Raw genomic sequence first — 10638 nt, forward strand, 5'->3', positions numbered from 1 at the left:
ATACTTTGCATCTACTTAGCATGTTAAACTACTCGGATTTATACTATAATGAACAAAAAAAATGCAACATGTAAAGTGTTGGTCCCATGTTTCATGAGCTGAAATAAAAGATCCCAGCAATTTTCCACACGCACAAAAAGCGTATTTCTTTCAAATTTTGTGCAGAAATTGGTTTACATCCGAGTCATACTAATACTGCTACAAATTAAGTCACTCGGTGACTTTGCTAAAACGCTTTATTTATTTTCTTTCATTCAAGGATAACACTTTTAATTGGTCACGTTTAGTAAGCTACAGAGACAGATAGCAGTGTTTACTTTGTTTCCCCTTTATCTCCCATGTGTGTGTGTGTGTGTGTGTGTGTGTGGGGCGTGTTGGCACGCATGTACGTGTGTGTGTGTGTGTGTGTGTGTGTGTGTGTGTGCAGGCATGTACGTGTGTGTGTGTGTGGGGCGTGTTGGCACGCATGTACATGTGTGTGTGTGTGTGTGTGTGTATGCAGGCATGTACGTGTGTGTGTGTGTGTGTGTGGGGCGTGTTGGCACGCATGTACTTGTGTGTGTACGCCTCCCATGGTTCATCTACTCCCCTCTACCTTGTACAGGATGCCTTACATGGCCATTCCTATCCATGCCTCACTCTGCCTGGTTAAGCTCTAGTTTCTGACTGCTGTAGCACATCTCTGTATCTGTGTCCCAAATGGCAACCTATCCGCTACATAGTGCACTACTTTTGCCCAGGTCCATGTCAAAAATAGTGCACTATATCGGGAGCCATTTGGGAAGCACTTGTCTATATATTTTTTGTTTATTTAACCAGGTACGTTGACTGAGAACACATTCTCATTTACAGCAACGACCTGGGGAATAGTTACAGGGGAGAGGGGGATGAATGAGCCAATTGGAAGCTGGGGATGATTAGGTGACCGTGATGGTATGAGGGTCAGATTGGGAATGTAGCCAGGACACCGGGGTTAACACCCCTACTCTTAAGATAAGTGCCATGGGATCATTTAGTGACCACAGAGAGTCAGGACACCCGTTTAACATCACATCTGAAAGACAGCACCCTACCCAGGGCAATGTCCCCATTCACTGCCCTGGGGAATTGGGAAAACATTTTTAGACCAAAGGAAAGAGTGCCTCTTACTGGCCCTCCAACACCACTTCCAGCAGCATCTGGTCTCCCATCCAGGACCAACCCTGCTTAGCTTCAGAGGCAAGGCAGCAGTGAGATGCAGGGTGGTATACTGCTGGCAGGGTGGTATACTGCTGGCAGGGTGGTATACTGCTGGCAGGGTGGTATACTGCTGGCAGGGTGGTATACTGCTGGTATACTGCTGGCAGGGTGGTATACTGCTGGCAGGGTGGTATACTGCTGGCAGGGTGGTATATTGCTGGCAGGGTGGTATACTGCTGGCAGGGTGGTATACTGCTGGCAGGGTGGTATACTGCTGGCAGGGTGGTATACTGCTGGCAGGGTGGTATACTGCTAGCAGGGTGGTATACTACTGGCAGGGTGGTATACTACTGGCAGGGTGGTATACTGCTGGCAGGGTGGTATACTGCTGGCAGGGTGGTATACTGCTGGCAGGGTGGTATACTGCTGGCAGGGTGGTATACTGCTGGCAGGGTGGTATACTGCTGGCAGGGTGGTATACTGCTGGCAGGGTGGTATATTGCTGGCAGGGTGGTATACTGCTGGCAGGGTGGTATACTGCTGGCAGGGTGGTATACTGCTGGCAGGGTGGTATATTGCTGGCAGGGTGGTATACTGCTGGCAGGGTGGTATACTGCTGGCAGGGTGGTATACTGCTGGCAGGGTGGTATACTGCTGGCAGGGTGGTATACTGCTGGCAGGGTGGTATACTGCTGGCAGGGTGGTATACTGCTGGCAGGGTGGTATACTGCTAGCAGGGTGGTATACTGCTGGCAACTATCTGTTTCCGCTACCTTACTGGCTCTGCTCACTACTGTCATCTTCTTCGACTATTATACAACCCAATTACAGCAACACAGAACAGAAGCTTTGTTTCCACTGGCCTCACACACACACAGACATGCATGGGCAAAACACACACACACACACACACACAGTATGCAAACGTGTGTTAGTGCTAGAGCGATAGGTGAAGGCTATCAGCTGATGTCTGTTACCACGTCCTTACCTACCTATTCATGTAAAGGGGTTTTATTGATTTACGCAGATCCCAACAGCACATTTGAATTGAATATTTCTCTAAATCCAGTTGGCTGGAGCACTGGAGGTTTAGTAAAATACCCTAGAATTGGCCCAGACCCTGCTGGCTACCAACTGTCCAATAAACAGAATATGGAAATGTGCAGAAAGCAGAATTCCCGTTGGTGCTGTGCGGGAGATTCTTCAGAGATTCTTCAGGGACGTGCGCACAAACACACACCAGGGTTTCCTTTACCCAGTAATTGCTGACTTTTGATGGAAAAGCCGAATAAATAAAATAGTCCGTTCGAAGAAAAAAATCCCATTTCAAAATAAAACTGTTTTGCCCATTCATTGATACCAGTATATGGTATACTGCCTCCAGGTCTGCTCCCAGATGGTGAAGGTAGGAAACAACACCTTATTTTATAAAGACTTCCATATGCATTGAAATAAGTAGCCTATTTCTCTCCTGTTGTATTGGTTTTCAAATCAACTTTATTTCATTGTCCAGTAGCCAAAGGCACAATCCTAGTCATATTAGCAACCCATGCTAGTTGTTGACAATCCTAGTCATAATAGCAACCCATGCTAGTTGTTGACAATCCTAGTCAAATTAGCAACCCATGCTAGTTGTTGCATCTTTATATCTCCCATCTTTCTAAATTTTGAACTGATATTTTCATCTGTTATATGAACCAGCTCGCATGTGCGGTGTAAGAGAGAAAAAACGTTAAAAAGCAATAGCTAAACTATGATGTCATCACATTATAAGCGCAGCAACGCGCACAAGGCAGTAGGCTACGTGTGAATGTTGTTTGCGGGAAAACACTGTTGTCAAAAGGGCACTGCACATGTGAGCGGTTTCATGTGACAGAGATGAAAATATCAGTTAGAAATTTAGGAGAGGAGATCTAATAGGCTACTTTGAAGCAAGATAAGAAACATTAAAAAGTTTAGGTTTCAAACAATTACGTTTATGTTTTTTTTTTTAAGTGGTGTGTGACGTGCTGATGAAGCCTGTTGTCGTTTGATGGGAACTCGGAACACTGAATTATGCAAATGAACCTATAGCCAATAAGCATAAACCAGTCAAATACATTTACATCGACTGGTATTTCCATCAGAGACAAGGCTAAAATGCATTATGTCACAATAGGATTTTTTTGTTCTTTCTCTTTACTTATTGGCTTCTTTTTGGGGGGGGGGGGGGACAAAAGCCGGCAGTTACCGGTTAACGGGGACCGGTAAATTTCTCACAATGTCCTGTAATTTAAAATGCTGCTGGTCAAATGTCTGGCGCCAAACTCTGACACACACGCGCACAGACACAACCCCAGGGAGGATACTGACCTGGCCTTCAGCTCTTAAAAGAGCTGTTTAGAATCTCCCTGCTCTTAGCAATAAAAAGGGCCAGCCTGGCTAAAACCTGCTGACTCGGTGATGCTATCTCTCTTAACCTCACAAACAGACACACACACACCTATTCTCCACCCTTCTCCATCTGACTGCATCCATACACAAGAGAAGAAAAAATGTTTGTGTCATGCAAAAAAAATACAACAAATAATATAACGTCTGATCTTCCCGACTGGCCAGAGAACAATGGCTGCGATGCTTTTCAGTTTCAGACAGTTTCTGCTGACCAACCTCAGGAGAGAAAGAAGAAGCACACAGACCTTAACTGCCCTGGCCTGGAGACTGACAGAGGGAAAAAGCTCATATTCACTACCGCCGTTCACATTTCCTATCACCTCTGCATGGAATGCAGGAATAGCTCCAATCAGTAGGAAGGTGAAGACACGGAGCAAGAGTGAGAGATGCAGAGAGAGAGAGAGAGAGAGAGAGAGATAGAAAAGGGAGAAAGAGAAGAGAGGGGGGGGGAGAGGGAGAGAGAGAAAGGAGAGAGAGAGAAAAAAGATATGCAGAGAGATAAATAGTAGGGAGAGAGATAGTAGGGAGAGAGAAGAGAGGGAGGGAGAGAGAAAGGAGAGAGATAGTAAGGAGAGAGAGAGGGAAAAAAGATATGCAGAGAGAAAAATAGTAGGGAGAGAGATAGTAGGGAGAGAAGAGAGGGAGGGAGAGAGAAAGGACAGAGATAGTAAGGAGAGAGAGGGAGAGAGAGAGAAAAAAGATATGCAGAGAGAAATAGTAGGGAGAGAGATGCAGAGAGAGAGAGAGAAAATGGGTGAGAGAGTAGAGAGAAGGAGAAGGGAGAGAAAAAGAGAGAGAGAAGGAGAGAGAGAGAGAGAGAGAGAGAGAGAGAGAGAGAGAGAGAGAGAGAGAGAGAGATGGGTGAGAGTAGGGAGAAGGGGAAGGGAGAGAGCGAGAAGAGAGTGAGGGTAGAAGAGAGAGAGTAGAGAGAGAGTGATAGAAGGGAGAGAGAGAGAGAGCGAGCGAGATAGTGAAGTATGTCCAATGTATGACCACATTAGAGATAATTGCCACAGATCTGCAAGCACAGCAGCAAAATGTGTGGGCCGTTGTCATGAGAAAAGGGCAGCAAGTGGAGCACAGACAACATTGTAAATACAACATTAGTGATGCACTGATGACATTTTTGGCCGATACCGATATCCGATATTTTCCTTGCCAAAAAACCTGATACCGATATCCGATATTTTCCTTGCCAAAAAACCTGATACCGATAACCGATATTTAACATTTTAGCCGTCTTTTAAGCATTCTAGTACAGTTAAATAGTTAACACACACACATGGACGCAGCGGTCTGTATACTATAGCTAGCTGTCATCTAAAATAACCCTAATTTATAAGACAGTTCTTATTTTATTAATGGTGGTCGGACCCATCTATGTGAAGCTAGCCACAATAAGGATTAGCCACAATTGTGGACTTTGCAGTTAGCCTTCAAAATAAAAGTATGGAATAATTCTACTATTTGTATTAATTTGCATCACTGTCAATGACATACTTTTATTTTGAAGGAAAACCGCAAATTCCACTATTGTGCCTAATTCTTATTGTGGCTAGCGTCACAACACATAACCCTCTCCGGTCGAGCCTCAGTAGCCAGATGAAGCTAGCTGGCTGCTTATAACATTAGCTTTGGGCAACAGGGTTAGGCACCTATTTATTTTCTTGAACCAAAGTTCAATTTCAATAGGAGAACAACAAGTGTCTATCTAGCTAATACTTACTCACAAGGATTCCTAAATCATTGCTAAGAATAATGAAAATGACTGCAGTTTCTACTGGTCATTGTTTTCAGGCTGGTTGTATTGGTGCTAGCTAGATACTAAGCTAAAGCTAGCTACCCCAGAAGTTGCGATCGAACAAGTGATGCTTTATTACCTACGCGGTATTGTAAACACATCGTTCGTGTCCATGGTTTGCTTGTTTGCAGAATTTTATGCACAGCTTTGACAGTGCTACTGTATCTTTATGGACATGGAACGACCCATAGTCGTGAAGCTAATAGCAGTGACGCTATTCCTGTGTAACTCCGGTAGGGCAACATCTGAAAAATAGCACACTTGGTAGTGTGCACCGGTGTTCGACCAGTCGGCGAAAGCCAACATCACCCACGACAGAGAACGGTTGATTGTCAAGGGCTATGAATTCCATTATCTTGGTGTTAATGGATTTCGCCTTTGAGTTGTCTCGCTGAAATTGTCTTACTCTTTCAAATGCCTGCTCGACTTGTTGACTGCTCGATCCACACAGCAGACATTGTGGGCTAGGTGAGGAATACTGTGTTGCACGTGTAGCGCAACATTTGAAGTGGCGTTACTACGTCATGTACCTACGTTATATAGGTATGCACGTTAGCTTTGACATCGGTTTTTAACATCGGCGTTAAACTAAACATCGGCCGATACCAATGTTGGCATTTTTAGCTAATATTGTCCGATTCCAATATGTTCACCGATATATCGTGCATATCCTACACCTATATGTATCTGTTTATTTATTTTCCCATTTAAACTTCAACTATTTGCACACTGTATATAGCCAATAATATAACATTTGAAATGTCTATATTCTTTTAAAACTTTTGTGAGTAATGTTTACTGATTGTTTATTTCCCTTTTGTTTATTGTCTATTCCATTTGCTTTGGAAATGTAAAAAATGTCGCATGCCAATAAAGCCCTTTGAATTGAATTGAGAGACAGAAGGGAGAGAGAGAATTGAGAAAGGACACCGTAGACAGACCTGGCTCTCAAGAGAAGACAGGCTCTGTGCACACTGCCCACAAAATGAGGTGGAAACTGAGCTGCACTTCCTAACCTCCTGCCCAATGTATGACCAAATTAGAGACATATTTCCTTCAGATTACACAGACACACAAATAATTAAAAAACAAACCCAATTTTGATAAACTCCCATATCTACTGGGTGAAATTCCACAGTGTACCATCACAGCAGCAAGATGTGTGACCTGTTGCCACAAGAAAAAGGGCAACCAGTGAAGAACAAACACCATTGTAAATACAACCCATATTTATGTTTATTTACTATCCCTTTTGTACTTTAACTATTTGCAAATGATTTGACATTTAAATAGTCTTTATTCTTTTGGAACGTTTGTAAGTGTAATGTTTACTGTTACATTTTTTATTGTTTATTTCACTTTGTTTATTATCTATTTCACTTGCTTTGGCAATGTAAACATATGTTTCCCAAGACAATAAAGCCCTTAAAATGAAATTGAACATTTAATTGAGAGAGAGAGAGAAAGAGAGAGAGACCCACATAGATCTCAGTCACATCAAGAGTGACTGAGGAAAATGATCCCTTTTCATCTATTAGGTAAACCTGCATAAAGAACACATGCAGTATGCCTACAAACAAACACAAGGCTGAGTTCTCCATAGTAAAAACTGCTTTTAAAGTCTAAATGTGTGTGTGTGTGTGTGTGTGTGTGTCCCATAAATCACATTGACTCCAACATCTAGTCCAGGGTCAACGTAAATTCTATTAATGGAAGATAAGCCAATACCAAGAGTCATCCAATCACCTCTCTGTATCCACGGCAATGACAACTGAAACTGTATGGTGCTGTATAGGAGAGGAGCGCCGCTGTATTCCCCTTTTAATGATGACAACTGCTGGCCGTTTATTGAGCTCATAGGACGGGTGAACAGTTACACACTGTATATTCTGTGTGAGACTTGACATCTTCTCGGATTATGTTTATCAAGCCCACAGGAGTCCTTAGACGAGGACAGTTCCATTATGTGGTGATTGTGAACTGAAAAACAGGGTGTTCTCCATTCTAACTGTGCAGTGAATTCACACATTTTTCTGACCACAGCTTCCTCTTTACCAACAGAAATAACACTAAAACTTGATTGCATTCGAGATAAAAGGTATTTTTATGTGGCTGGTCACTGTAATTTTCTCTCGTAAACATAACATTCCCCAAGTGACAACCACTTGACCAGACATCTCTGCAATATATGAACTAAGCATCATACACATCTCCCACTGGGCACTCAATAGGAGAAAACAAAAAGGCCATGGAGTCATCAGAGTGGCAGTAAATGTGACAGAGGGTCTTTCTAAAGTGACAAAGCTCTGAACTTTAACCTTTACCCCATGGGAACACACCCTCTCTCGCTCTATTCAGATGGCCATACATTGGAGTCCACTGCAGCACCAAAACATGCTCATTTGTGACACTTGAAAAAGCAGGTAGGTTGGAAGAAGCTACATGTAAGCATATTGCCCAATATTTCTAATCTGTCATTCTGTACCTTTACATAACAAATTCTAATCATATTCAATAAACAAAACATTTTGGCACCACACATCTATGCCCACAAACTATTTGCTATTTCTGCCAGCAAAAAGAGCAATTTCGAGCCATATGCGGAGCATTACGCTAAACTCACACTTGCTTGCACACACACACACATATGAGGAAGAGATGAGGGACACAAACCTCAATGAGGAAATAAGCCCCAGTGTTTTTCTCTTTGTTCCCAGACACTCATGTTGGAGAGTTTCACAGAGAACATGGCAATGAAACTGTGAAACCATGACAATAAAGCAACATACTGGTTTGTTTACTTTAGACCTCGATTTGTTTACTCGAGTATTGCTTCCAGACACGAGAAAGAGCGCAGAGCGCAGAGCACAGTCAAAACAGCAAAACCAGAAGTAAAATCTACAACCATTTCCAAATACATTTCCAAGACACGCCACAAACACAATGCATTCATTTAAACAATTTCTAGTACTAATTTTGATAACGATTCATTTAAAATTGCTATATAGTATGAAGCAAATGCTGACTGTTTAGTGTTGATACGATTTAGCCATAATAGTACTAGCTACTAGCCTAAACACTCCTCTTAATAGCCTATTCACTGCGGAAGTTCCGACACCTGCTCCAGTAGGTGATGAACAACACATACGATGTTATAACACCGTCTATTGATGGCTGCTTTTCTGAGCAAACAAATATTCACATGTATATGAATAGTTACTAGTGTCAAAAAGGTGACAAATGGATTAGTCAGTCCTATAGAAATACACGTCCAACAGCACAGGTGGTGAAAACATCGACGTATAGCGAGTGAGTATATCATTTGCTTTTGGCTAGTTTGCTTGATAGTCAAAAAAGTTATTTGTTGGTTATTTACATTTACCATTAGAGTTGATTAAATTAGCAACAATGTACCAATTCACAAAACAGTATATTTTCCTTAGTTGTCTAGAACAATTAGTTACACAGTTGTTACAAAGTTAGCTAGCTACAACAGCTACACCGACACACAGGTCCCGGTGACCCTGCATGCCACTCCGTCGAGAGATCGAGCGAGCTTGCTACAGACCGGAGCCCACATTTGTTTCTCGCCCGCAAGCTGTGTGACTACTTTATCCCCGAACAAAAAGGGTTCGATGTAAAAAAAGATATGCTGACTACTTACGGTGTGTTACTGAAGTGGGGAAAGATATCCAAACATACGTTGGTTGATAACAGGCACAGTTCTGACACTCGCTGGTAGGACCAAAAACCAAGTGCCGACGTTCAGCGAAAGAGCTCGCACGTTTGACACCAGCACGAACCGCCTGCTAGTTTCTTTCTTGCACGGAATTCAAAGATGAATGGTAACTGCGCAGGCGTGGACAGGATCAGTTGATTATGAGCGCTGAGAAAGCGGCAGCATTGGGTATACTGACAGGATGGGTAGACAGTGGCATGGTGCACGGAGAGCAAAACATCAAGCTGAAATATATCACAGCCATATAAACTACTATAAATAACATGTCTATGCATTTACTTGGTAAATGTGTAGTAAGAGCTGCACTATTCACATTTACACACAGAATATTGATTAAGACACAAACTTATTACGGGGACTTCAATTACTGCTCTGTGGCATTTGTATGGGAACATTCTTTTTGGATAAATAAAAAGTTTATTTTGTGCAAGATATGTCTCATTTCCAGGCTATTTGTGTCTCCATTCAAATTGAGCATTGATTTCTTCCAGCCACACAGTCTAATAAATAATTCAAGTAGGTTATAGCAGCCTGCCTAGCTGCACCAACAAATAGACTATTCTCACAATAGCAGGGGCGTCAAATTAAATGATAGGATAAAGTTCAATTAGCATACTTGAATTCAATGGTTCGGAGAGGGCTCAGAGGTGGGATTACGAGGCTGTGTTATCTATCAATAGTTTATGACGCTTGATTGAGGAGCATAGCAAGTCCCACAGTACCGTTGCCTAATAGCCTACAATGCCTGTGCTAGCGATGTTCGTTCTTTGGATCAGAATTCACTATGCCCGCTTGTAGCCTAACAAAAATCACAGTGGCAACAACCAACCGCTGACCATTCCGACCGCATCCACATAACGGCAGCACAAATGTGTGATGATAAATCAATTACCGTAATAGCTTGGTTTCAGTCCCCGCCCGGTACCTTTAGCCTACTTCCAGTTAAATGTGCGTTCCCCTGCTCTTCGAGCTGCCTGTCCCCATATCACTCAGACAACGGCTTTGTTCACGTGGTAATGTGTGCTTTTCCTAATTGGAGGACCAGGATTCGCTGAAACTGCCATTGCCCCCTTCCTCTCCGCACCTGTTCAGCCTAGCAGGACGATTGACGGATGGAAACAGCAAACTCGGTCATAATACCGTTACCAGCTGAGCCCACTGTATAGTGAGTAAGTAGTATGTAACTTGACTTTAGTGCATTGCCTGGTGAAGGAGGAAGCATGGTGAAGGGGGCGAATCGTTTGGGACGCTATAAAAAAAATGTCTCACTATCCATGTATATTACTGCGACACTATGACAGAGAAGCCTGCTGTGAGGCCGGGGGATGCTACAGCAACGTTTTTATGTACAAGGAAACCTATTATGCTCCCACACAAGCACCACTTTTCAAGGTTCACATTACATCAGATATTACACTATACAATCTCTATATAATTAAATAAACAACCCATAAAAATTACTCCCCCCCCCCCACAGAATAGACAG

The 10638-nt window shown here is 42.8% G+C and overlaps 1 protein-coding gene across 5 annotated transcripts in view; it reads right to left on the reverse strand.

Moving 5' to 3' along the window:
* Nucleotides 1-10183, reverse strand: part of LOC139538222 (spermatid perinuclear RNA-binding protein-like) — a 202158-nt gene extending 191975 nt beyond the window's left edge. For 4 of the 5 annotated variants that reach the window (XM_071340094.1, XM_071340084.1, XM_071340101.1 and 1 more), the window contains exon 1: nt 9078-9215. The gene's annotated coding sequence lies outside the window, so the exon portion shown is untranslated. Of the gene's footprint in view, nt 1-9077; nt 9216-10044 lie in introns of those variants that run through there. The other variant, XM_071340087.1, reaches the window with a different exon arrangement.
* Nucleotides 10184-10638: the final 455 nt, after the last annotated feature.

Source organism: Salvelinus alpinus, chromosome 1, assembly GCF_045679555.1.
Source record: "Salvelinus alpinus chromosome 1, SLU_Salpinus.1, whole genome shotgun sequence".
Taxonomy (NCBI): Eukaryota; Metazoa; Chordata; class Actinopteri; order Salmoniformes; family Salmonidae; genus Salvelinus; species Salvelinus alpinus.